The 27,360-nt window shown below is 41.5% G+C and overlaps 1 protein-coding gene across 1 annotated transcript in view; it reads right to left on the bottom strand.

Moving 5' to 3' along the window:
* The window catches only part of TBX5 (T-box transcription factor 5), a 75,801-nt gene extending 49,531 nt beyond the window's left edge, over window positions 1-26,270 (bottom strand). Inside the window, exon 1 of the mRNA XM_087880189.1 lies at window positions 23,657-26,270. The gene's annotated coding sequence lies outside the window, so the exon portion shown is untranslated. The remainder of the gene's footprint in view (window positions 1-23,656) is intronic.
* Between the last annotated feature and the right edge of the window lie 1,090 nt (window positions 26,271-27,360).

Here is a 27,360-nt window from a genome sequence, read left to right on the forward strand (position 1 = left end):
CTGCCCCCGCCGGGGAATTGAAGCCCGGGTCTCGGGGTGGCTCAGCCTGGCGGGAGGCGCCCCCGAATCTGTAAATTCCTTGTTTTAAGGACGCTCTTTTTTTCCCCGCTCTGCTCCGTCCTGTCCTGCAGCTCTCTTTGCTCAGGTCTGCAGTGGTGGAGTGCGTTTGGATAAAGGCTGGCTTTGCACACGCACGCACATAACGAGAGAGAGAGAGAGACAGAGAGAGAGACAGAGACAGAGACAGAAAGAAAGAAAGAGACAGAGACAGAGACAGAAAGAAAGAAAGAGAGAGAGAGAGAGGCAGAGACAGAGACAGAAAGAAAGAGAGAGAGCGAGACAGAGACAGAGACAGAGACAGAAAGAAAGAAAGAGACAGAGACAGACAGAGACAGAGACAGACAGACAGAGAGAGAGAGAGAGAGAGAGAGAGATAGACAGATAGATAGATAGATAGAAAGAAAAAAAGAGAAAGAAAGAAAGGAAGGAAGGAAGGAAGGAAGGAAGGAAGGAAGAAAGAAAGACCAGCCTAAAGAAAAGGCCCCAATAAATAGAAAAAAAGAAAAAGAAAATGGAAAGGAGGGAAGGAGTGAGGGAGCAAAAAAAAAAAAGAGAGAGAGAGAGAGAGAGAGAACTAAACCAGGCAATGGAGCCCAGAAACCCAAGGCGAGGAGGAAGGAGGAGGACGATTTCAGATCGAGCTGGGAGGTGAGAATGGGGAGAGAAAGGAGGGGGGGGAATATATGGGGTGGGGGGAGGTAAGATTCGCTGCTTTCCTTTGTGAAATTGAAATAAACCTTTTGGCTGAGTTCGCAGGACCCCCCTCCCGCTCCTCTCCGCCCCCAACTCGCCACCCTTAATTACTAAAACCTAGGTGGTTAATTTGGGGGGAGGGATCCTGGCCGAGCCCCCCAGATCTGTCCTCGTGCTCAGGTAGTGTTAATATTTCAATTTAAAAAGCTGGAAGAAGTGGGGTGGGGGGGTGGGGAGAGCAACCAATCTAAAATAATTTTGTAAAAGGCAGGAAAAACTGCTGAAAAATGCTGACCTCTTCGGGGGACCCTCCGAGAACGAAGCAAGCCCCTCGCATCTGCCTGAAGATGGGGAATAACCTGAGAAAGAATCTCTCTCTCTCCCTCTCCCTCCCTCTCTCTCTCTCTCTCTCTCTCTCTCTCTCTCTCTCTCTCTCTCTCTCTCTCTCTCTCTCTCTCTCTATATATATATATATATATATATATATATAAATGTATATTTCGCTGATAAAGAAATAAAGGGAGACTAGTATAGATCTATTTCAAGTTATTTGGCTCTCATATATGTATGTATGTATGAATGTATGTATGTATGTATGTATTTTTCTTTAGCCAGGTTCTTCCTTCATAAACCAAGATTTTTATGCAGCCCTAGTTCAGTGAAATCGCAATCCACTAGTTTCTAGGCTTTTTTCAGGCAGCCAACAAGCTCCCTGCTGCCATTAGTCTCCCAATGGGCAGCAGAGTGTTTGCTGGCTGCCAGAAAAAAAAAACCTAGGAACTAGTGGATTGTGATTTCACTGAATTAGGGCTGCATAAAAATCTTGGTTTATGTAGGAAGAACCTGGCTAAAGAGAAATACACATAAAGGCTTACGAAAAGAAAACAAATATATATATTTATATATATATATATGTCTTTGTCTTTTTCGTAGGCTTTTATGTGCATATTCTTTCTAGCCAGGTTTTACCTACGTAAGCTAAGATGTTCCACAGCCCTAGTTCTGTGAAATCTCATTCACAAGTTTCTGGGCTTTTTGTATCTTGCTGAAAAGCAAAAACTTGTATGTATGTATATGTATATATATATTAGAGGCCTCCAATAATATATACATATATATTAGGCCTTGGTCCCATTGTGGTATCCATGGGAAGAATTCCCATCACGAGGCCTTTATTCAGTGCCCCCCCCCCCGCCTCCCACCCAACTTGGATAAAGTGAGAAGAACCAGGACAGAATTTCCCACCAACTAAGCAAGAATTCCCCCACTAAGATTTAAGGGATCATCATCGCCTTCTATTTATTCTGGACTTTTAAAAATAATAATAAAAATTAGGGGAACATCACTTTCACTTTCCTTAAAGTGAAGAGTAGCTCCAGCAATGATGGACTTGCGGTTAATCAGCGGGATGAGTTTTTTAAAAAATGCACTGTAAGGTGTTTGGTCTCTCTCTCTCTCTGTGTGTGTGTGTGAGTAAAATATCCATTAAAAAACAAAACAAAATCCATTGATTTCTTTTCACTGCCTTCAAGTCAAGTGCTTTATTCTTGGTGATTGCTCAGATTTTGTAGCGGCAGTTTTTCCGTGTGGAGGGTTTATTTTTTATTTTTATTTAGAAGTGATTGGTTTCTTCCTCCTAAGGCTGAGAGAGAAGGACTAGCTCTGTGCCTAAGGCGAGACTAGAATTCCCCGTCTCCCAGTTTTTAACTTGGGAGTTAACAAACTGATATAAAATCCCCATAGCATTCGGTTGACTTTCACCAAGTTGGAATTGTTTCTCTTCAAAAGTATTTAATTTTGGATGCCCCTCTCCCCAGTGGATTGGCAGAAGTATTACTGCATAGGTGTGTATTGTGTAAGTGTGTATTGCCTCTATAAATGTTTGTGCTTATATATTTCAAACAATTCTCATATTCAATGGGAAATCATCCCAACTTTCTGTCTGTCTGTTTCTCTCCCTCCCTCCCTCTCCCCCTCTCTCATCTGTATGTATAGGGGTGCTTGTGTATGTGAGAGAGACACACAGTGAGAAATACTGAAAACTTTACAAGAAAGAATGAAGCTTCAGTCCAGATAAATATGCTCAGATGGAAGGTATAGAATTTCCCCCCCCCTAAATAACTATATCTTTTTAAAAAAAATTTAAAGTGACTAACACAACTATCCTACGGTCAACTCTCAACCCCAGCCTCCAAGATTCTTTACATTTAACTCTTCTTAAATTTAATTCTTCTTTACACTCTTTAAATTCTTTCTTTCTTTCTTTCTTTCTTTCTTTCTTTCTTTCTTTCTTTCTTTCTTTCTTTCTTTCTTTCTTTCTTTCTTTCTTGTTAGCAAAAAATAAATAAATAAAAATCTGCCAGGCCGGTGGTTAAGCTAAGCGGGGTTTAACATGAACCCCGAACGACTGAAAATAACCACCGCCAAAGAAAATATACAAGATTTCCTCCTGCCCCTTCCCTCTACTTGTGGGCACACGACTTTTTGGAGTAAATAGATCTCAAAAGATTCCCAAAGGGAAAACCAAACCATTTAGAGAATACTTTTTCCCAGCTCCTTTCAGGACACAATTGCAAAGAAGATCGATTTCATTCAGGGTGGCTGAGCACTGGGTGGCATAGAAATTTGTTCAATAGAAAACTGATAAAGAGTCAGGTTAGTCTAATGTAGTTTAAGGCACCAGGCTAGAAAGCGGGAGTTGTGAGTTCTAATTCTGCTATAGCCATGAAAGATAGCTGGATGGCGTTGGGCCAGTCATACTCTCTCTGTCTCTGTCTCTGTCTCTGTCTCTCTTTCTTTCTCTCTCTCTTTCTTTCTCCCTCCACCCCTCTCTCTCATCCACCTTGCAGGATTGTTGTTATGGAGCAAATAGGAAGAGGAAGGTGTGTTAGATAAGTCTTCCATTTGAGTTTTTCTAAAAAAATATGCGATTAAAATAAAATAAAATAAAAATTATCTCCCTCCCTTTCTCATTCTCTCCCTCCCTCTCTCTCTCTCTCTCCCTCTCCCTCCCTCCCTCTCTCTCTCTCACACACACACACACACTCCCATATACACACAATCTCAATTCATCTCATAGGGGTTTTTGTGGGGAAAATAGGAGGAGGAAAGCATGTCAGATAAGTCTTCCATTTGAGTTTTTCTAAAAAAGATGCGATTAAAATAAAATAAAATAAAAATTATCTCCCTCCCTCTCTCTCTCTCTCTCTCTCTCCCTCCCTCCCTCCCTCCCTCCCTCCCTCTCTCTCTCTCTCCCTCTCCCTCTCCCTCTCTCTCTTACACACACACTCCCATATACACACTATCGCAATTCATCTCATAAGGGTTTTTGTGGGGAAAATAGGAGGAGGAACTTGTCTTGGATAACTTCGCTGCCTTGAATTGTTTATAAAAATAATAAAGGCAGAACATAAACAAGCAAGCAAACTAACAGTGGCGCTTTTATTACTCTGAGCCTCACTGTGTAAGGGGATCTTGATTCCTTCCCCTTTATTTATTTATTTTTATCCCTCTCTTCTACTACAATCACACCGTCTGCCCCACCCCCCCACCCCGGCATTGTCTCGTAAAGCCCCAATCTTATGCGTTAAATGAGTTTAAATTGGGTGTTTTAAATTTTGGGGTTTTAATTTTGGCCGAAATTATTTAATAATTTAAATTACTTTTTAATTGAAGTCTGTATATTTTTGTGTTTTGAATAGGCTGTACACCGCCCTGAGTCCTTCGGGAGAAGGGCGGTATAGAGCCTGTAGTACAGTGGACTAAACACTGTTATTAACAACTGCTGCTTGCAATTACTGCAAGTTCGAATCTCGCCAGGCTCAAGGTTGACTCAGCCTTCCATCCTTTCTAAGGTAGGTGAAATGAGGACCCAGATTGTGGGGGCAATAAGCTGACTTTGTATAAATGTACAAAAAGGATGAAGGCTATTGCTTAACCCATTGTAAGCCGCCCTGAGTCTCCGGAGAAGGGCGGCATATAAATTTAAAAAAGCAAAAAGCAAGCAAAGCAAGAAATAAAATGATGATGATGATGATGCCCCTTTATGTATTCAATTCGAGGTAGCATTGCATCCCCCTCTCCTCCCCTTTTCCAAAAAAAAAAAAAAAGAAAGAAAGAAAGAAAAGGCCTTGAAGACATAGTCTGATCAGCGGCCCTGGGGTCCACAAAAGAACGGAGATGGCACCCACCAAGTGGCTGCTCTGTTTGTGTTGTTGCCAACAGGGGATGGAGATGAGGAGGGAAATGGGTTTTTTACGTGGTGAATTTTTAACATTGTAAGCTGCCCCAGGAGCTACCTGTGTGTGAGCTGAGCCAGCCGTGTGAATTTTGTTTCACAAATAGATAACACTCCTTGGAGATCACGGGCCCTGCGTTGGTGCCACACGCGTGTAGTAACTCTGCCTTTTTATGATCCTGTAATCCCGAACATTATTAAAATATTAAATTCTGGTTGAAGTCCATGGGCTGCGGGTTTAGTTGAGTGAGTTCAATCGAATGGCTTTTTCAAGATGTTTGAACTTCAGATTAAGGAGGAATAAGGTTGGGTGGGTTGTCTTGTTTTATTAGTTTATTATTATTTTTTATTAGTTTGATTTATATGCCGCCCTTCTCCGGAGACTCAGGGCAGTTTACAATGCGTTAAGCAATAGCCTTCATACTTTTGTATATACCTGCTTAGTAGGGCTTTCGGCCCCTCCCCAAGCGGTGTTCTTTTTTTTATACAAAGTCAGCTTATTGCCCCCACAAACTGGGTCCTCATTTTACCTACCTCGGAAGGATGAAAGGCTGAGTCAACCTTGAGCCTGGTGAGATTTGAACTCGCAGTAATTGCAGGCAGCTGGCAGCTAAATACTACTTTAACAGTAGTTTAGTCCACTGCACCACCAGGCTCCTTTTAATTGTATTTATAAAATTGAATGGCCAGATATAAGAAACAACTACAACTACTTGGAAAATGACCTTCCTCTCTATTAAACGGCAGTAGGAGAGCAACAAGTAATCTCACAAATTTGTGATCAGCAGCCCTATTTCATTTTTTTATGAAGTTGTTCCTGGCTGAGTAGAAGAACTGATAGATAGCAACAACTAGCAAATAACGCCAGAGTATCTTAATTTTTATTTGATCATCTGTCCCTATTTTTATTTTTTTATTTTTTTTTTAAAGAGACTTCTTGAAATTGATGGGAATGTCAAGTAAGTGGGCCATCACATACTTGAAAATATCCATATATAAATAGATTGGTGAATTGTTTACTTCAGGCATAAATTCTGAGCATTGAAAGGAATTTTGAACCAACCTATTTTCAGTTTGATCTTGAACTCGGGATCCCAAGTGACTTCAAAACACTGAGAGAAATTTAACTGGAACTTAACCAAAAGTTTATTTCATGTATCAAAGTTTCTTTGATGTAAAAGGAATGTAACTAGAGCTATCCAACATTTTATTTGATGTATTAGTTTATTGGCCGCTTCCTTCCTGTTCAAATAACTTCTTGAACAATAAAAACTGAATTATTGTTCGATCTCCAAAATAGCTGATAAATGTGAACGTTATCTGTAAATCAGGGGGGCAAATCGAGGAAAATTATTAGCTATACTGCATGACAATTGTTCTGCAAATATTTGTACTCACCAACATATTTAAATTAAGAAAAGTTGCTTTTAAAAAGCCGGCGAGAAAGAAAGTGGTGTATTTTGAAGACGTTAAGATTCCCTCTTTTCATTCAAAAATATTGCTTTTCCTGGAAGCCTTTAATTAAAAACCAGCCTTTTTATAATGCACATTTATATAAGTGCTTTTAGCAAGCTGCTTTTAAATTTAAATTAAATTTAAAGGTATCATTAAACTCAAGGCTTAACCAGAAATAGATTTAAATGTCATTAAAATTAAAAAAAAAATTGCTCCACCGTTCTAGAGCTCAAATAAATTTTCCTGAATTCCAAAGCAGAGTGAATTTTTTACAACTTTCTGAAAAAGAAGTGAGTGAAAACTTTCATTTTTAGCGTTCTTTGGGGCAAAATATCCGAGTGGCAAATAAAAAGGCCCTTTAAAAAAATCAGGGGCTCAAATAAGGGGATGGAAGGCCAAAATAAAAATCGGTCCAATAAAGAAAAAAAATAAGGGATGATTTTGAAACGGTTTCCCCCCCCTCTAAGTAACTGATTTAAACTACGCATTTTGACATGTTCTTCTCAGTATCCAATTCAATTCCAGGAGCAAGCCTCCAAAAATATACTTAGTTAAAATCAAACTTAGAATTTCTTAGCAATCGATTCAGAAGCTATCTGTATGAACTCAAGGGGACATGATTTCAAGAGGTGGTCAGATTGCCCATAGATTAGAGTTCCTTCTCAGCAATACACATCCTATTCAAATCCAGGGAGAGTTAGCGTACAGAGAGACCCATTCAAAAGTGTGTGGGTGTGAGTGTGTTTGTGTGAGTTTTCTGCAGGGAGAGTTGTGTGGGCTTTCTTTGTTTACTGCTTGTTTATTAGAAACGGGGTCTAGATGCTCATTATTAAATTGGATCGAGCAGATAAACAGCTGAGAATCTGCACCCTTAGGAGGGGGCTTTCTCCAAATTTCACCAGCTGTTTGATGTCAATGTTTGCTTTGAAGATTCTGGATTCTAGAAAACAAAGGTTCTTTCTTTCTTTCTTTCTTTCTTTCTTTCTTTCTTTCTTTCTTTCTTTCTTTCTTTCTTTCCTTCTTTCCTTCCTTCCTTCCTTCCTTCCTTCCTTCCTTCCACTTCTTTCCTTTCCTTTCTTCCTTTCCTTCCCTTCCCTTCCCTTCTCTCTCTCTCTTGCCCTCTGTCTTTCATTCTTTCCTTGTTTCCTTTCCTCCTTCCTTCCTTTCTTTCCCTTCCTTCCTTTCTCTCTCTCTCTTTCTCTCTCTGTCCCTTTCCTTCTTTCCTTCTTTCCTTTCCTCCTTCCTTCCTTCCTTTCCTTCTTTCTTTCCTTCCTTCTTTTCTCTCTCTCTCTTGCCCTCTCTCTTTCATTCTTTCTTTGTTTCCTTTCCTCCTTCCTTCCTTTCTTCCTTTCTCTCTCTCTCTCTGACCCTTTCCTTCTTTCCTTTCCTCCTTTCCTCTTTCCTTCCTTCCTTCCTTCTTTCCTTCCTTCCTTCCCCTCTTTTTCTTATGTTTCCCTTCCCTTTCCTCCACAAAGTAATTTTAAAAATCCTTTAAAAAAAAAACAACCCTTATTTTAATCCATAATAAAATATGGTGGGTGGGTGAGAATTCTCTGAGCCTCCCCCTTTTAAAACCATGTTCCCAAATCCCAGCAATTTTTCTATATGTGTCTTATGTATACGGAATAAAAAAAAATACTTGATCCTGGTTCTTGGTTGATTCTTTTCTTTTTCTTAAGATTCCTACACATGCACACAACCACACAACCTGCCCATTCATCTTTCATAACTGCCCATTCACCTTTCTCCATCCAAAGGCTGGGTGAAATAAAAAAAAATGCTCATAACCCCAAATTGTCCTGCCAACCTTTAGAAAGAGCTGTCTGTGCTCAACTGAAGAAAATTTAGAAGGACTGGGCATTTTTTTTTGCTGAATTCTCCAAGGTTTTGCTTGCAGAGATGTGTAAACACAGGTCTGTCCTCATATACAATCCAGTATATGAATAAATATTTGTAATTCAAACCTCCATAACTGTCTGGTTTGGTTCTGCAACCCAACAAGAGAGAGACAGACTTCAACGGATAATTAGAACTGCAGAAAAACCATGGCTACCAACCTGCCTTCCATGGAGGACCTGTATACTGCATGAGTCAAAAAGAGGGCTGGGAAAATATCTACAGTCCCCTCACATCCTGGACATAAATTGTTTCAACTCCTACCCTCAAAACGACACTATAGAGCACTGCACACCAGAACAACTAGACACAAGGACAGTTTTTCCCAAACGCCATCACTCTGCTAAAGAAATAATTCCCTCAACACTGTCAAATAATTTACTAAGACTGTATTACTATTATTCTTCTCTTCCTTACTAATATCTATCTCTTCCCACTTATGACTATAACAGTATTACTTGTATCTTTCAATTATATTATTTTTATTTGTTTCCTACTACGATTTGATAGCTTATTAGTAATCTTGACTATCACTAAGTGTTGTATGTTTTCATTCTTGATGAATGTATTTTATTCTCTTTATGTACAGTGAGAGCATATGCACCAAAGACAAATTCCTTGTGTGTCCAATCACACTTGGCCAATAAAAGAATTCTATTCTATTCTATTTGGATTGCAGGATTCTCATTTACTCTTTGCCCCACTCCTCAGGTACTTCTCAAAAACTCAGCTAAGTCCCTTAATGTTGAGACCCTGGAAAAGGTGCAGAGAAAAGGACCAAGGGCTCTGAAGACTAAACCGTAGGGTGAATGGTTGAGGGAACTAGATATGTCTATCCTGTGGAAGAGAAGGATTGGGGGGGGGCATGATAGTTGTTTTCCAATACTTGAGGGGCTCTCGCGGAGAAAGGGAGGTCGACTTATTCTCCAAAGCACTTAGAAAACAAGAATAGAACTTTTATTTGGATACTCAAGGTGGATGTTGACATCAGGGTGGAAGATCATTAAAGAGAGATCCGAGAAATGTTCTGATAGAACTATTAATCAAAGCCTGTCTCCTAGATTTATGGATGCTCCATCACAGGAGATTTAACGGACAACCATTGGAATGCTTGGAATCCTGCATCCAGTTTTGGTCACCACGATGTAAAAAAGATGTGGAGACTCTAGAAAGAGTGCAGAGAAGAGCAGCAAAAATGATGAGGGGACTGGTGGCTAAAATATATGAAGAACGGTTGCAGGAACTGGGTATGTCTAGTTTAATGAAAAGAAGGACCAGGGGTGACATGGTAGCAGTGTTTTAATATCTGAGGGGCTGCCCAAAAGAAGAGGGGGTCAACCTATTCTCCAAAGCACCTGAAGGCAGGACAAGGAAGCGATGGGTGGAAACTAATCAAGGAGAGAAGCAACTTAGAACCAAGGAGAAATTTCCTGATAGTGAGAACAATTAATAAGTAGGACAACCTGCCTCCAGAAGTTATGAATGCTCCAACACTGGAAGTTTTTAAGAAGATGTTGGATAACCATTTGTCTGAAGTGGTGTAGGGTTTCCTGCCTAAGCAGGGGGTTGGACTAGAAGACCTCCAAAGTCCCTTCCAGCTCAATGATTCTAGGACTCTCCACTGCCTTCCAAAACCAAGAAAGTCTGGAGAAGGGAGACAATGTGGGAAGAGGAGGAGTTTTAGTTGATGGGAGCTGCCTGACTGGCTTGCCCCACAGGAAGGGCAGGTGTGTTTGTATGGAGGAGCCCAAGGGCTGAATTTAGTCCCCTAAGCTCTCTCTCTAGGGCTAGGATAAGAGCAGGAGAGAATTCCTCTGTGGGTCCTTTTAACTTCGTAGGCAGCTTTCTTTCTCCTGGCTTGGGTGCTTGTCTCTTTCTTTCTTTTTGGATTTTTTAAAAATATTTTTTTTTATTTTCTTTTAATACAAACATTCCATCCTTCTTTAAACAGTGTGTCATCTGGGCACAATTTTTTGTGAGTGTAACAGTTAAAGCTCATCACCACAATTCATTATTTATATCTACTCTTATTTTAATCCTAATCTTTAACCTATCTATTATTATAATATTTCTCTTCTTAACTTATTTAACTTTATCATACATGACTTTCATATTTATTCTCGAACCATTGATAAAATCAATCCCATATATAATAATAATAATAATAATAATAATAATAATAATAATAATAATAATAATACAGATTCTTCCTCTCCTTTAACTGCAAGTGTTAAATCTATTCATTTCTGCACATTCCAATATTTTCTTAATCACGTTTTTTTTTTTCATCTGCGGGGAATTTCTTCACCTTTCCAATTCTGTGCAAATACAATTCTAGCCGCACTCTCTCGCTCTTTGTGTGTGTGTTAATCCTTTAACTGCAAGTGTTAATCTATTCATTTCTGCACATTCCAATATTTTCTTTTTTTTTTTTTTTGAAAAAGTTTTACAAATACAAATTTTCCCCCTTCCCCCCCCTTTCCCTCCCTAGTCCTCCCTTACCCTACCCTCCCCCCATGGCTTCCCCAGGATGAAATCCAAATCCAAATCATGTTATATAATACTTTACTGCCCATCTATTCTACCCCCTATGTGTTATACATTTCTTCCTGACCTTCTAGTATACTATCCCCTGTATAAACTATACATTTCTAGACAACATTCATCTAAGAATTATCTGGTACTTCCTAGTTTAGTATTTATTAATTCCAATATTTTCTTAATCACGTTTTTTTTTTTCATCTGCGGGGAATCTCTTCACCTTTCCAATTCTGTGCAAATACAATTCTAGCCGCACTCTCTCTCTTTGTGTGTGTGTGTGTGTGTGTGTGTGTGAAAGTAAAAGGGTTATCTCTCTTCGCTTTCCCTTTCACATGGTGAAAGAAGCTTTGATGGACACCCTATTTGGCCCTTGTAGATTAGCGATTAGTGTCTCCTCTCTTGGCGTCCCTATGGTCCATTAAGCAGTTTGATTAAAGAAGGGGTGTGCGCCAGGAGGGGAAGCGATTTTTATTTGGGGAAGGGGTTGATTTGTTTCCACTTGGTATCTGGATTGTTTAGAGTGGGGGAAGGAGAAAGGGGTTGAAAAGACAAAAAGAGGCCAGCTTTTGAGTTCCTACACAGCTCTTCAGCTGGGAAGTCAGTTGGGGAGGCAGCGTGCAGCGCAGTGGTGAAATAGAATTTTTTTTTACTACTGGTTCTGTGGGCGTGGCTTGGTGGGCGTGGCTTGTGGACCCAGCATGGGAAGGATACTGCAAAATGCTAATGCCTCCTACTAAGGCAGCATTTAACATCCAGCTGCCTGCAATTACTGTGAGTTCGAATCTCCCCAAGGCTCAAGGTTGACTCAGCCTTCCATCCTTTCTAAGGTGGGTAAAATGAGGACCCAGATTGTGGGGGCAATAAGCTGACTTTGTATAAATATACAAAAGGATGAAGGCTATTGCTTAGTGCATTGTAAGCCGCCCTGAGTCTCCAGAGAAGGGCGGCATATAAAAAAAAAAATGTCCATTCCCACCCCACTCCAGCAGAAGGATACTGCAACATCCCCATTCCTTCCCCACTCCAGGGGAAGGATACTGCAAAATCTCCCTTCCCACTCCACTCTGGGGCCAGCCAGACGTCGCATTTGCCAGTTCTCCGAACTACTCAAAATTTCCGCTACCGGTTCTCCAGAACCTGTCAGAACCTGCTGGATTTCACTCCAGGTGCGGTGCAAAGTCATGTCATCCCGTTACTTCTTGTTCTGCCCTCAAGTGCTTTGGAGAAAAAGGTAGACCTTCTCTTCTCTGTGACTACTGGTAACTTTGGTTTGGATTTTCTCTATCCTACAACGAGATCCCTTAACTACAAACTTGGAAGCCTTCAAGAAGAGACTGGATTGCCATCTGTCAGAAATGCTCGACTGGGGGGGGGGGGCTGGGGATGTCTTCAGTCTGGGCTGTGGGGTGTTGGGGTCGGGGTGGGATGGGGTGAGGTTGGTTATCAGCCGATTTGGTTTCATGCTTTCCAGGGGCAGCGAAAACCTGATGATTAAACCAGGTTTATCGCATATTGCAAGCCAATTTCCCATCAGTAGCCATCTCTCTCTCTCCCCCTCTCTCTCTCCCTCTCTCTCTCTCTCTCTCCCTCCTCCTCTCCTCCTCTCCCTCTTTCTCTCCCACCCTCTCCAGCCCTAATTTTGCCACAGCTGCAACGCTAGAAGTGATAAGTGAAAGTGGTATTTTTATAGGCCGATAACTCCAGCCTTATCTGGGCTGCTGGGTTTCCTCCTTCCCTTCCCCCACCTCCCCCTTCATTTTCTCCTAACCAAGATTCCTTGACTGGCCAGCCACCCTGCACAAGCTACAACCGAGGGGCCCAGCCTGCCTTTCAACTATCTAATTTCAGGGGGAACATCTTGGTCAAGCTCTTCCCAGCCCAACCAAAGAATTTCTCTTTCAGAAGTCCTCACCCCACCAAGCAGGTGCTGTGCTCACACTTCCTTCATCCATCACACCCTGCATTATCCTTGTGTTGGAAATCAACTTCGTTGCTCGTGGACCTTTTCACAGGCATTTATGTATGTTCCAAATATTAAGAAACAGGCTGGGTCCTTATTGTTCTAATCCAGAAGTGTTCAACCTTGGCAACTTTTAAGACTTGTGGACCAAACAAAGCAGACACAGACTTCAACGGATAATTAGGACTGCAGAAAAAACCATGGCTACCAACCTGCCTTCCATGGAGGATCTGTATACTGCATGAGTCAAAAAGAGGGCTGGGAAAATATTTATAGACCCCTCGCATCCTGGACATAAATTGTTTCAACTCCTACCCTCAAAATGAGGCTATAGAGCACTGCACACCAGAACAACTAGACACAAGGACAGTTTTTCCCCAACGCCATCACTCTGCTAAACAAATAATTCCCTCAACACTGTCAAATAATTTACTAAGACTGTATTACTATTATTGTTCTCTTCCTTACTAGTATCTATCTCTTCCCACTTATGACTATAACCATGTTGCTTGTAGCTTTCAATTATATAGTTTTTATTTGTTTCCTACTACGATTTGATAGCTTATTAGTATCCTTGACTATCACTAAGTGTTGTATCTTTTTACTCTTGATGAATGTATTTTATTCTCCTTATCTACACTGAGAGCATAGGCACCAAAGACAAATTCCTTGTGTGTCCAATCACACTTGGCCAATAAAATAATTCTATTCTTTTTTTTTTATATAAAATAATTTTTATTGAGTATTTTACATTTTAAAACTAAACACACAATAGCAAAAGAAATCAATGGACAAAAACAAAAAACAAAAACACACGTACACCAGACGTTAAAATACAATACTAACAACAGATATATACAATTTTACAATTTTCTGCATCGATGTTTGTCTTTACACTTAGCTTTTATCCTCCCGCTCCTTCTCTTTATTTTTAAATATTCATAATTAACTGTTTTGTTAGCAGGATCATTTTTTACATTAGTATCCAGTATGTTAATATCTAATTTCGCTTTATATTCTTATTTCTTAATTTGGTTTCTGTTTTCCAACCATGTATAAAACCTATTCCACACTTTATAATAATCCGAGTCTTCTCTTTCTTTGATCTCCATCGTTAATTTATCCATTTCGGCACATTCTATTCTATATCCTATTCTTTAACTCCAGGAATTAACTCCCATGGCTGGGTAGCGGAATTCTAGGAGTTGAGGTCCACAGGTCTTAAAGTTGTCAAGGTTGGACACCTCTGTTTTAAACCATAATGTTGTCTAGGTTTGTGTGTGTGTGTGTGTGTGTGTGTGTGTGTGTGTGTGTGTGTGTGTGCGTGCCTAACATCCTTTCTGATCTGAGAAAGGGAACTGACTCCAAATGGTTTTTTAGGTCATAAAACATAAAATCACAAGGTTGGAAGCAACCTTGGAAGTCATCTAGTCTATACTGTTCTGGACAAATGACTATCCAGACTCCAGTCTCTTCTTGAAAACCTTCAGCGATGGAGCACACCCACAAGTTCTGGAGGGAAGCAGGTCCACTGGTTAATTGTCCTCACTGTCAGGAAATTTCTCCTTAGTTCTAGGTTGGATCCCTCTTTGATGATCTTCCAACCTTTACTTCTTCTCCTGCCCCCAGGTGCTTTGGAGAATAAGTCGATCTCATCTTCCTTTTAACTGCCCCTCAAGTACTGGAAGACTGCTATCATGTCACCCGTGGTCCTTCTCTTTGTTAGACTTGTTGCTGAAAGTTGCAAAGTCGTGTCCGACCCATCACGACCCCATGGACAACATTCCTCCAGGCCTCCCTGTCCTCTACCATCCTCTGGAGTCCATTTAAGCTCAGGCCGACTGCTTCAGTGACTCCATCTGGCCACCTCGTTCTCTGCCGTCCCCTTCTTCTTCTTTTGCCCTCCGTCGTTCCCAGCATTAGGCTCTTCTTCAGGGAGTCCTTCCTTCTCCTTATGTGGCCAAAGTATTTGAGTTTCATCTTCAGGATCTGGCCTTCTAAAGAGCAGTCAGGGTTGATCTCCTCTAGGACTGACCAGTTGGATGGCCTTGCAGTCCAAGGGACTCGCAGGAGTCTTCTCCAGCACCAGAGTTCAACGGCCTCCATTCTTTGGTGCTCAGCCTTCCTTATGGTCCAACTTTCACAGCCATCCATTGCAACTGGGAAAACCAGTTAGACTAGACATACCTAGTACCCTCAATCATTCATCATGCGCCTTGTGACTTCCTATGGCAGACAGACATCTTGAATCAATAGGCCTACAGAGATAGCTGGAAGAGCTTGAGCTGAAACCTGATTCAATCCACATTTTAATGTGGTTTGTAGGACTTAATTGGGCCCCATCAATCAGCCAGAGCTTTCAACCCTCATTTAGAACCCAAATAACATTTTTCAGGACAATACATGCATTTAATTCTCACTGCAGCATGTGGCTTCTGAACAGAAGCTACCCATATTTGTCATTCTTCATGGCAGTATATTTATAAAGTTAAACATATTAGGGAATTAAGAAAAAATACAAAGAAGGAAGACATTAAAATGGGAGAAAGAATAAGATACAAAGGAGAAAAGAGCAAAGGATTTTTAAGCATCATAGATCTTGATACACAATTAATTCATTGTACAAACCACTGCTGAACTCTGAAAACACAATACAGCAGAATAAAATATGAATATCCAGATTTGTGTCAGAAACAATGGTGAACAAAATATAAATCATAACATGAAATTATGAAACTGCCACAAAATTCTATCCAGGCTGTCCTAATTTAAAAAGCCTTACACAATAAAATATTAAGACTTTATGCTATGGGAAACCCAAACTTTGGATGGAATACGAATGGAGATATTAACATTGTAACCTTAAAACGGGATTCATTTCGGGTTGAATGCTGATCTTCTGAGATGATCCAAATTCTCAACCCAAGTTGGGAAAGATCCAGTTTATCATCCTGGATGGGTTAGATTGGGAAACCTGGCCATGTTGAGAGCTACAGATGATAGATAAGAAAGATGATAGATAGATAGATAGATAGATAGATAGATAGATAGATAGATAGATAATGATGATGATGATGGATGGATAGATGGATGGATGGATGGATGGATGGATGGATGGATGATGATGATGATGGATGGATGGATGGATTGATAGATAGATATAGATGCATAGATGATAGATAGATAGAGATGCATAGATGATAGATAGACAGACAGACAAATTCCTTGTTTTTTTATCTTTATTTTCATTGAAAAGACAGCCAGAAAGAAAGACAATGGATTAGATAGATAGATAGTTAGACAGACAGACAGAGATATAGATGATAGCTAGCAAATATAGATAGACAGACAGACAGCTTGTTTTTTTTTTTCATTGAAATGACAGCCAGATTGACAGACAAAATGGATTAGATAGATAGGTATAAAGAGATAGTGTATACACACAAATACACATACACATAAACACGCACACACATTGAGAGAGAGAGAGAGAAAGAGAGAGCAAGAAAGAGAGAGAGAAAGAGAGAGAGAGAGAGGGAGGGAGGGAGGGAGGGAGGGGGGGTATGGTTAGCCTCTAGAAGCCAGAAATCCAGAAACAGGATGCGGTTGCCCCAATGCTGTAACAGAAACCAGCATTCAGCTGTTAATTTCACAATGCAGCCATCCATCTGATGGCATGCTTTCCTCCAAACCAGCATGGAAGACTTGCGAAAGGAAGAAGAAGAAGAGGCAGAAATCAGAGCCCAAAAACTGTTAGGGCTTGGATCATATCAAGGCTTCCTTTCAATTGGCTGAAATGGAGGCGACTTTGGTCGCTGAGTTAAGGGAAAGAAAGCCCGACAAACTTTCAAAGAGAAGAGAAGAGAAGGGAAGGGAAGGGAAGAGAAGAGGAGGAGAAGGAAAAAGAGGAGAGAAGAGGAAGAGAAGAGAGGAGAAGGAGAAAGAGGAGAAAGAGAAGGAGAACAAGAAGGAGAGAGAGAGAGAAGAGAAGCAGAAAGTGGAGAAGGAGAAAGAGGTGAAGGAGAAAGAAAAAGAAAGAGAAGAAAGAGAAGAAAAGAAAGAGAAAGCGTGGAGAAGATACGGAGAAAGTGGAGAAAGAGAAAGAGAAGGAGAAGGAGTAGGAGAAGAAGAAAAGGAGAAAGAGAAGGAGAAGGAGAAGGAGAAGAAGAAAAGGAGAAAGAGAAAGAGAAGGAGAAGGAGAAGGAGAAGAAGAAAAGGAGAAAGGGAAGGAGAAGGAGAAGGAGAAGAAGAAAAGGAGAAAGAGAAGGAGAAGGAGAAGGAGAAGAAGAAAAGGAGAAAGAGAAGGAGAAGGAGAAGAAGAAAAGGAGAAAGAGAAAGAGAAGGAGAAGGAGAAGGAGAAGGAGAAGAAGAAAAGGAGAAATAGAAGGAGAAGGAGAAGAAGAAAAGGAGAAAGAGAAAGAGAAGGAGAAGGAGAAGGAGAAGAAGAAAAGGAGAAAGGGAAGGAGAAGGAGAAGGAGAAGAAGAAAAGGAGAAAGAGAAGGAGAAGGAGAAGGAGAAGAAGAAAAGGAGAAAGAGAAGGAGAAGGAGAAGAAGAAAAGGAGAAAGAGAAAGAGAAGGAGAAGGAGAAGGAGAAGGAGAAGAAGAAAAGGAGAAATAGAAGGAGAAGGAGTAGGAGAAGAAGAAAAGGAGAAAGAGAAGGAGAAGGAGAAGGAGAAGAAGAAAAGGAGAAAGAGAAAGAGAAGGAGAAGGAGAAGGAGAAGAAGAAAAGAAGAAAGGGAAGGAGAAGGAGAAGGAGAAGAAGAAAAGGAGAAAGAGAAGGAGAAGGAGAAGGAGAAGAAGAAAAGGAGAAAGAGAAGGAGAAGGAGAAGAAGAAAAGGAGAAAGAGAAAGAGAAGGAGAAGGAGAAGGAGAAGGAGAAGAAGAAAAGGAGAAATAGAAGGAGAAGGAGAAGGAGAAGAAGAAAAGGAGAAAGAGAAGGAGAAGGAGAAGGAGAAGGAGAAAAGGAGAAAGAGAAGGGAACCAAGTAGTTCTGTGTTTATTTTGCTTCTTTTTCTAAAGCTCCCCACTACAAAGGAAGCCCTCCATTAAGATTCTGTTTTCGAAGGAATGATCAAAGCTGCGCGGAAGGCACATGACAAGGCAGACGTTGATGTCTGCTTAATAGACTTCATTGGCTCCGCTTACTCCATCCTGCTCCTCGTGCGCTTTCGGTACCGGGGCGAGTGATGCTGAGATATGAGGAGCGCTCTTTTTCCCCCCCAAAAGCTAGTGCATCCAGGGGCACTCCACATCCCATCATCCACACCACCCTAGTGACTGAGAAGGTTGGGAGGTGTAGTACCAAGCAGCTAGAGGAGGTTTGAAGAAGTTTGACCTTGGCTGACCTCAACCTTCAACAACCTTGTTGAGTGAATCATGCAGTCATTAAGCGAATCCGGCTCCTCCCCCCCTCCCAGTTTGGGCTCCATGGTGGGCGTAAGTCGAGGACTGCCTGTATTGCATTGTGAAGTGCTTTTTGCTACTAACGGGTAAAAGTATTAGCACTGATTTATAAAGCCTTAGTAAAGTCACACTTGGAATACAATTTGGGTCATCACATTACAAAAAAAAAATAAAAATAAATGTTGAGACTTTGGAAAGAGTGCAGAGAAGAGCAACTTCTTTAAAGTTTAAATCTTTAATCTTCTTTAAAGATTAAAGGCCTGGAGACTAAAACATACGAAGAAGAACGGTTGCAGGATTTGGATCTGGCTAATTTTGAGAAAAGGACTAGGAAGAGACAAGATAGCAGTCTCCCAATATTTGAGGAGCTGCCACAAAGAGGAGGGGGGGGGCAACCTATTTTCCAAAGCACTAGAAGACAAGAAACAATGGATGGAAACTAATCAAGGGGAGAAGCAACCTGGAATGAAGGAGAAACTTCCTAACAGTGAGGACAATTAACCAGTGGAACAGCTTGCCACCAGAAGTTGTGAATGCTTCATCACTGGAGGTTTTTAAGAACAGACTGGACAGCCACTTGTCTAAAATCAAGAGCCTTGGTAGCACAGTGGTCTAAAGCACCCTGTTATTAACACAGCTGCCTGCAATTACTGCAGGTTCGAATCTCACCAGGCTCAAGGTTGACTCAGCCTTCCATCCTTTCTAAGGTAGGTGAAATGAGGACCCAGTTTGTGGGGGCAATTTTTTTTTTTTTAAATTTGATTTATATGCCGCCCTTCTCCGAAGACTCAGGGCGGCTTACAATGTGCTCAGCAATAGCCTTCATCCTTTTGTATATTTATACAAAGTCAGCTTATTGCCCCCACAATCTGGGTCCTCATTTCACCTACCTTAGAAAGGATGGAAGGCTGAGTCAACCTTGAGCCTTGGCGAGATTCGAACCCTGCAGTAATTGCAAGCAGCTGGTCTTAATAATCAGCTTAATAACAGGGTGCCTTAAACCCCTGTACTACCAAGGCAATAAGCTGACTTTGTATGAATATACAAAAGTATGAAGGCTATTGCTTAGCGTATTGTAAGCCGCCCTGAGTCTCCGGAGAAGGGCGGCATATAAATCAAATTTTTTTAAAAAAAAATCGTATAGGATCTCCTGCTTAAGAAGGGGATTGGACTAGAAAAGCTCCAAGATCCCTCCCGGCTCTATTCTGATTGATTGATTGATTAATAAATGATGTTCTTTGGGGGAATATTGAGGTTTAATCCATTTTGTAATAGCATCTTCCCCCCCTTCTCCATCCTTGATTTCCACCTCTCCTCCACCCCCACAATTCACCCCCCTTCCTTTGTCTCCTCTCTCTTAACTTTCTTCTTGATGTTTTCCAAAAGCTGGCTTCACTCTTTGCCATGTTGGGAAGGGGGGCCCTGGGTCTTGCCCTCAATATCACAGTCACTTATGTAATGTTTTCCTTAGGACATGAATTATTCCCTTACAAGGGACAGGGCTCGCCAGCTGGACCATAATCTTCAAACTTTGCTGGGTCTGTGGGTTGGGGGGGGGGAAGGGTGTGGGTCCTGCTCACCCCCCAGGAACCCAAACTAAACCCCAGATTAACTTCATCCGAAAGCCCTTGAAACCTTCTGGGGAAAAAAAAAATAGACACGTTTGGGGAGTTTTATTCCGAGTGGGCGCGAGAAAATGATTTGCACGATGAGCAGCTTGCTGTGTAATCTGGGTTTATTTCATGTGAACTCGTGCAAAATTCCCTGCCAATTGTAAGGTACCAAAAGAGGAAGGATGCCCTCAGTTAAATTTCTTCTGAAGGTTTCCATCCATGGGTAGAAAGACTGCCTACTACTAGGTACCGTTGAATTATAAATCCCAGCAGCCTCAGCTCAGAATACAGAATGAAAAAGTTGGAAGGGACTTTAGAGGTCTTCTAGTCCAACCCCCTGCTCAGGCAGGAGACCATTTTGTTCCATCTCTTCTTAAAAACACCCTATGATGGAGCATCCATAATTTTGGGAGGCAAGCACATCCATCCATCAATCTATCCATTTATCCATTTATCCATCTATCCATCCATCCATCCATCCATCCATCCATCCATCCATCCATCTATCCATCCATTCATTCTAATTTTCCTTCCTTCCTACCTTCCATCCATCCATCATTTTTATTGTCCTTTCTTTCTTCAATTCTTCCTTCCTTTGCTCCCCTTGTCCCTCCCATCCTCCCTTCCCTCCTTCATTTCGTTCCTTCCTTCCCTCTCATTGTCCTTCCTTCCATTCTTCCTTCCTTCACTCTCCTTGCCCTTCCTCCCTCCCTCCCCTCCTTTTTTTCATTCCTTCCTTCTTTCCCTCTCTTTTTTTTTTAATTTTTTTATTGAGTTTTAAACAGAGATATAAAGACAATACAAAAAATACAAAGACATTACAAAGACAAACGAGTTCCCACCACCAACCTACCCACACTATACTTTACATATATGTTTTGATCATCATCAGAATATATATTGCTTTATAAGTTAATATATACGTAATACATTGTCAATTCAGATGTTTTAGATTAGAAATAATCTTGCATCTCCTCTTTATTTAGTTGTTTCCGGTTTTATTTTTTCTACCCTATATTCTTTCATCTATATTTGTACTGTTTTTCTTTTCCAGCCATTGATACCACTGGTGCCACACAAGATAGAATTCACTTTCTTCTTTATCTTGGAGTTCTAGTGTCAGTCTATCCATTTCTTTCCCTCTCATTGTCCTTCCTTCCTTCCTTCAATTATCCTTCCTTCTTTCCATCCATCACTCTTATTGCCCTTCCTTCCTTCCTTCCTTCCTTCATTCATTCATTCTAATTTTACTTCCTACCTTCCATCCACCCATCACTTCTATTGTCCTTCCTTCCTTCCATTCTTCCTTCGCTCCCTTTGTCCCTCCCTCCTTTCTTTCTTTCTTTCTTTCTTTCTTTCTTTCTTTCTTTCTTTCTTTCCTTCATTCTTATTTTCCTATCCACCCATCAATTTTATTGTCCTTCCTTTCTTCCATTCTTCCTTCACTCCCCTTGTCCCTCCCTCCCTCCTTCCCTTCCCTCCCTCCCTCCTTTCCACCCACTGTTCTTCCTTCTTTCCATCCATCCACTCTTATTATCCTTGCTACACCGTTCATCTCCAACCAGCATGGTTGGACACGAAGTAAGAACCCGAATTTACACTTATAAAATTACAGAGTTTACCTCCCCGGTAATCTTTCCGCCATCCCCTCCTCCTTTTAATTCCCAGGAAAATTCAAATTAATTCCCATCAAGGTACGTTTTTTTTCTCCGATCTCTTCACTTCTGGTCTGCTTCAATTCAAGTACAAATAAAGCAGCCAGTTCTGGAAGTAAAGGAAGCCCAGAATAAAAAGAAGAAGCTAATTTCGAATTGCAGCTCGCAAGGCAGCCGAATTGGCTTGTCAAAAGAACCGTGGCTGTTTCCCACCGACTCCGAACAACTCCGTGTCCTTCCGAATGAAAGAAAGAAAGAAAGGAAGGAAGGAAGAGGGAGAGGGAGAGGGAGAGGGAGAGGGAGAGAGAGAGAGATCGTGTGTATTTATCTACAGTATCCATCCATCCATCCATCCATCCATCCATCCATCCATCCATCCATTCTCTTATCTATCTATCCATCCACTCATCCATGCATTTATCCTGTCTGTCTGTCTGTCTGTCTGTCTGTCTGTCTGTCTGTCTGTCTGTCTATCTATCTATCTATCTATCTATCTATCTATCTATCTATCTATCCGTCCATTCTCTCTCTCTTATCTATCTATCCATCCACTTATTCATGCATTTATTCCTATCTGTCTATCTATCTATCTATCTATCTGTCTATCATCTATCTATCATCTATCTATCCATCCATCCATTCTCTCTCTTATCTATCTATCCATCTATTCATCCACTCATCCATGCATTTATCCATTCTATCTATCTATCTATCTATCTATCTATCTATCTATCTATCTATCTATCTATCAGAATTCAGTATTGCAGGCTAATTCTGCCCACTTGCTGACTGGCTAATTCTGCCCACATCCTGACCGGCTCAACGTTGACTCAGCCTTCCATTCTTCCAAGGTGGGTAAAACGAGGACCCAGATTGTTGGGGTTTGCAAGAGGCTGACTCTGTAAACCGCTTAGAGAGGGCTGTGAAGCCCTGTGAAGCGGTCTATAAGTCTAAGTGCTATTGCTATTAACCCCTTCAATTTGCCTCCCCCAAGGAAGATAAAACCTAGAAAACAAGGCACCCACCACTGAAGATAGAGAGGGACCATAAAGCAACAAACCAGGAATCCCAACTTGAAGGCACCCAACTCAAAATTGGGTTTGGGGATCTCCACATTTTGACCCAACCGGAAAGCCATTCATCTGATGGAGGATTAGATGATTTTGCAGAGACTTTTATGATATGCTTACAAACAGAATAGAATAGAATTTTTTATTGACCAAGTGTGATTGGACACACAAGGAATTTGTCTTGGTGCATACGTTCTCGGAGTACATAAAAAGAAAAGATACGTTCGTCAAGAATCATAAGGTACAACACTTAATGATAGTCATAGGGTACAAATAAGCAATCAGGAAACAATATCAATATGAATCGTAAGGATACGAGCAACAAGGTTACAGTCATACAGTCATAAGTGGAAGGAGATGGGTGGTGGGAACGATGAGAAGATCAATAGTAATACAGTCTTAGTATTTAATTTGACAGTGTTGAGGGAATTATTTGTTTAGCAGAGTGATGGCGTTTGGAGAAAAACTCTCCTTGTGTCTAGTTGTTCTGGTGTGCAGTGCTCTATAGCGTCGTTTTGAGGGTAGGAGTTGAAAGAGTTGATGTCCAGGATGCGAGGGGTCTGTAGATATTTTCCCAGCCCTCTTTTTGACTCCTGCAGTATAGAGGTCCTCAATGGAACAGGGTCCGTGTGTGGGTAGGGGACGGAAAACAGACGCATGGATGGATGGATGGCTAGCACCCCAATATCTGAAACGCTCGGAAGAGTTTTCAGATATCGGGGTACCTCTTAAAGCCTTCCTATCCAACGGCGGGCAAGCGCTCTCTCTCAACAGCACCCAGCACTGGGGCGGGGGGTGCATTTTGGCGCGGATCAGCTGCCAGGCGCATCCCCACGTGTTGAGTTCCCAACTGTCGGGATTCCATCTCCAAACCGGACACCGATCTCTCTCTCTCTCTCTCTCTCTCTCTCTCTCTCTCTCTCTCTCTCCCTCCCTCCCTCCCTCCCTCTCTCTCTCTCTCCCAACAAGCCACTAGTCCTCAAGAGCAACTCACTCAACCAACCTTCCTTTCGTCCCATTTCTGTCAATCTCTCCTCCCTCCCCTCCCCTGCCCCCCCTTCCACAGGGCATTACCTGCAAGGCCAGGACTCCCAGGAGCCCAAAAGATCTCCCTTTCCCACGGAGCGCACCAGGACTCGACCGGCCACGGATAGCCACCACTTCGGCTCCCCTTTCCTTCCCAGCTGGACCGCCGGCCTCCTAACGAGGGACTGACGGTTCCCAAGAAGCGTCCCTGATACGTTATCGTCCCAAACCTCCTTTGGAGCGCAACGGTCAGCCAGCGCTGAGCTCCCCCGGCCTGCGGGAGCCGCCTTTGCAGAGCGGCTGGGAAACGTCGAGCGATTTCTGGCAAGGATCACTTCACACGACCGCCCGCATTCCACTTTCCCTCTTGTTCTGGGGGTCTTTTTACCACCCAATCTGAAGTTACACCTTCGCTTGGTTGCCACGAGCTGCTGGTTAATGCCAGAAATCCTCTAAATTTTCCCCCAGGACAATAAAGACTGTACTCTTTCCTTTCCTTTCCTTTCCTTTCCTTTCCTTTCCTTTCCTTTCCTTTCCTTTCCTTTCCTTTCCTTTCCTTTCCTTTCCTTTCCTTCCCATCCCTTTCCTCCTTCCCTTCCCTTCTTCCCCTTCCTCCTTTCCTTTCCTTCCCATCCCTTTCCTCCTTCCCTTCCCTTCTTCCCCTTCCTCCTTTCCCTTCCTTCCCCTCCCTTCCCTTCCCTCCTTCCCTTCCCTTCCCATCCCTTCCCTCCTTCCCTTCCCTTCTTCCCCTTCCTCCTTTCCTTTCCTTCCCCTCCCTTCCCTTCCCTCCTTCCCTTCCCTTCCCTTCCCTTCTTCCCCTTCCTCCTTTCCTTTCCTTTCCTTTCCTTTCCTTTCCTTTCCTTTCCTTTCCTTTCCTTTCCTTTCCTTTCCTTTCCTTTCCTTCCCCTCCCTCCTTCCCTTCCCTTCCCCTCCCTTTCCTCCAGTCTCTTCTTAAAAACCTCCAGTGTTGGACCACCCAGAACTTCTGGAGGCGAGTCGTTCCACTGGTTAATTATTCTCACTGTCAGGAAATTCCTCCCTTTCTACTTTGGATCTCTTCTTTAACAATTTCCATCCATGGGTCACCAACCTTTACAAGCAAAGAAAGAACAAAGGAAGGACATTCCTCCCAATCTTTCTAACCGATTGTTCCCCAGCGTGCCTCACTTCTGGTCCTACTTGGGACTTACACTTCATCAATATCTGGAAATCAGATATTAAGATATTAATCAAATATTAAGGCATTAAGAATTGTTAACCTAATCTTGCATAGCTTTTTCTCTGGTAATGTTGTACTACTAACTAGAGCATACAAAACATTTGCTAGACCAATTCTTGAATACAGCTCATCTGCCTGGAACCCGCACTGCCTATCGGACATAAATACAATCGAGAGAGTCCAGAGATATTTTACGACACCAGACTCCAAATTTTGGGTTTAGACAACTTAGAACTACACCGACTTCAATCTGACCTAAGCATAGTACATAAAATTATCTGCCATAATGTCCTTCCTGTCAATGACTACTTCAGCTTCAACCACAAGGATACACGAGCAAATAATAGATACAAACTCAAGGTAAACTGTTCCAAACTCGATTGCAGAAAATACGACTTCAGCAACAGAGTGGTCAGTGCCTGGAATGCACTACCTGACTCTGTAGTTTCTTCCCCAAACCACCAAAACTTTAACCTTAAACTGTCTACTGTTGACCTCACCCCATTCCTAAGAGGTCTGTAAGGGACGTGCATAAGCGCACCAGCGTGCCTTCCCTCCTTGTCCTAATATTCCTTTTCACTCTTACCCTTTTCATGTATTCAAATTATGTTTATACTTTTACCTGTTATTTGTTTTCTCAGGTTTTCGCGGGTGTTTGTATGTAGGTCTTTGGTTATTCGGGTCTTCTCCCACGTAAAATTGGAAGTGTCTTGGCGACGTTTCGACGAAGTCTCATTCGTCATCTTCAGGCTGGTGTTCTCGGCTTCGTGCTTCCAGGAGCAATGTTATCTTTTACCTGTTATCTTATATATGCTTGGCAAATAAACTTATGATTATGATATGATTAATCATCCAGCGAATTAGACACAGAAGGGAGGATCCACCTACCAGTCATCTGGTCTGGTCTGAGACAAAGTCCAGTTGTCCTGCAACCATATTTCACTCAACTTGAGTGGTCTTGTACCCATTAACTCCATGTCAAGCCTTTCCTGCAGGCAGAAACACCAAGGCTCAGAACCCAAGACCCCCTAAGTGTCAAAGACAACAAACTCTGGTGGTGAAGACAAGATCTATAATGACTTCCTCAAGGTCACCATAAAGGGGACGAGGTGTTCACATGCCTGGCATCCTGGATAAGCCCAAGAAAACTCTACTCCGTGTTCATTCCAACCACATATATGGTCTTTTGTACTAGGGTGCCTCTGAAAGAGCTGTTGGTTGAGCTTGGATTAGCTTCCCCAAGTGGAGAAGAATAAACACGTCTTCTTGTTGTTGTTGTCTCAATGACACTCTTCAACCTGTTTATCTACAAGGACAGTATCCTAGTAGGACAATGAAGCTGTCATCGCAGAAACCCAGGAGTGGAAATAATACTGGACAGAACCTAAGAAAAGATCTCCACAAGATGCAGGAGCAATTTCACTTCTAATTAAAGAGCTTAACCTCTCTTTTTCCTCTCTCTTTCATTGAGCAAGAAGAAGGACTTTAAGAAGAGCATTTTGTAATAATAAGTGATGAGATCCCATCTGAGGAGAATGTAATTTTTTAAAAAAAGTTAGATTGTGCAGAAATGGATAGATTAATGCTTGCTATTAAGGATAAAGAAGAAACTGAATATTTTTTTATCTGGGACACATTTTATCAATGGCTAGATAAGAATAGAATAGAATAGAATAGAATAGAATAGAATAGAATAGAATAGAATAGAATAGAATAGAAGAGAATAGAAGAGAAGAGAAGAGAAGAGAAGAGATAAGATTTTTTTATTGGCCAAGTGTGATTGGACACACAAGGAAATTGTCTTGGTGCATACACTCTCAATGTACATAAAAGATAAGATACGTTCATCAAGAATCATAAGGTACAACACTTAATTATAGTCATAGGGTACAAATAAGCAATCAGGAAACAATATCAATATAAATCGTAAAGATACAAGCAACGTCATAAGTGGGAGGAGATGGGTGATGGGAACGATGAGAAGATTAATAGTAGATTAATAGAAACAGAAGTTAGAAAGGAAGAAATATAAAGGGAGGAAATGGTCCAGAGGAGAGTCGTTAAAGAAGGCGATGTTAAATATTAAGTATTAAGGTTATTATATTATAGTGTTATTGTATTATTCATATGATGGTGATGACTAAATATAATGAAGGTGTATAAATATGACCATCCAAACATAATTGTTCCCAGAATACACACTATTTGATGAAAATTGAGTGTTACATAAATAAATAAGAGCCTGTAGTACAGTGGATTAAAGCACTGTAATTAACATCTGTTGCTTGCAATTACTGCAAGTTCAAATCTCCCCAGGCTCAAGGTTGACTCAGCCTTCCATTCTTTCAAAGGTAGGTAAAATGAGGACCCAGATTGTGGGGGGCAATAAGCTGACTTTGTATAAAAAGAACACCGCTTGTGGGGGGACCGAAAGCCCTACTAAGCAGGTATATACAAAAGGATGAAGGCTATTGCTTAACGCATTGTAAGCCGCCCTGAGTCTCCAGAGAAGGGCGGCATATAAATTAAAGCA

The sequence above is a fragment of the Pantherophis guttatus genome, chromosome 17 (genome assembly GCF_059756535.1).
Source record: "Pantherophis guttatus breed Tessera chromosome 17, ASM5975653v1, whole genome shotgun sequence".
In the NCBI taxonomy this organism is placed as follows: Eukaryota; Metazoa; Chordata; class Lepidosauria; order Squamata; family Colubridae; genus Pantherophis; species Pantherophis guttatus.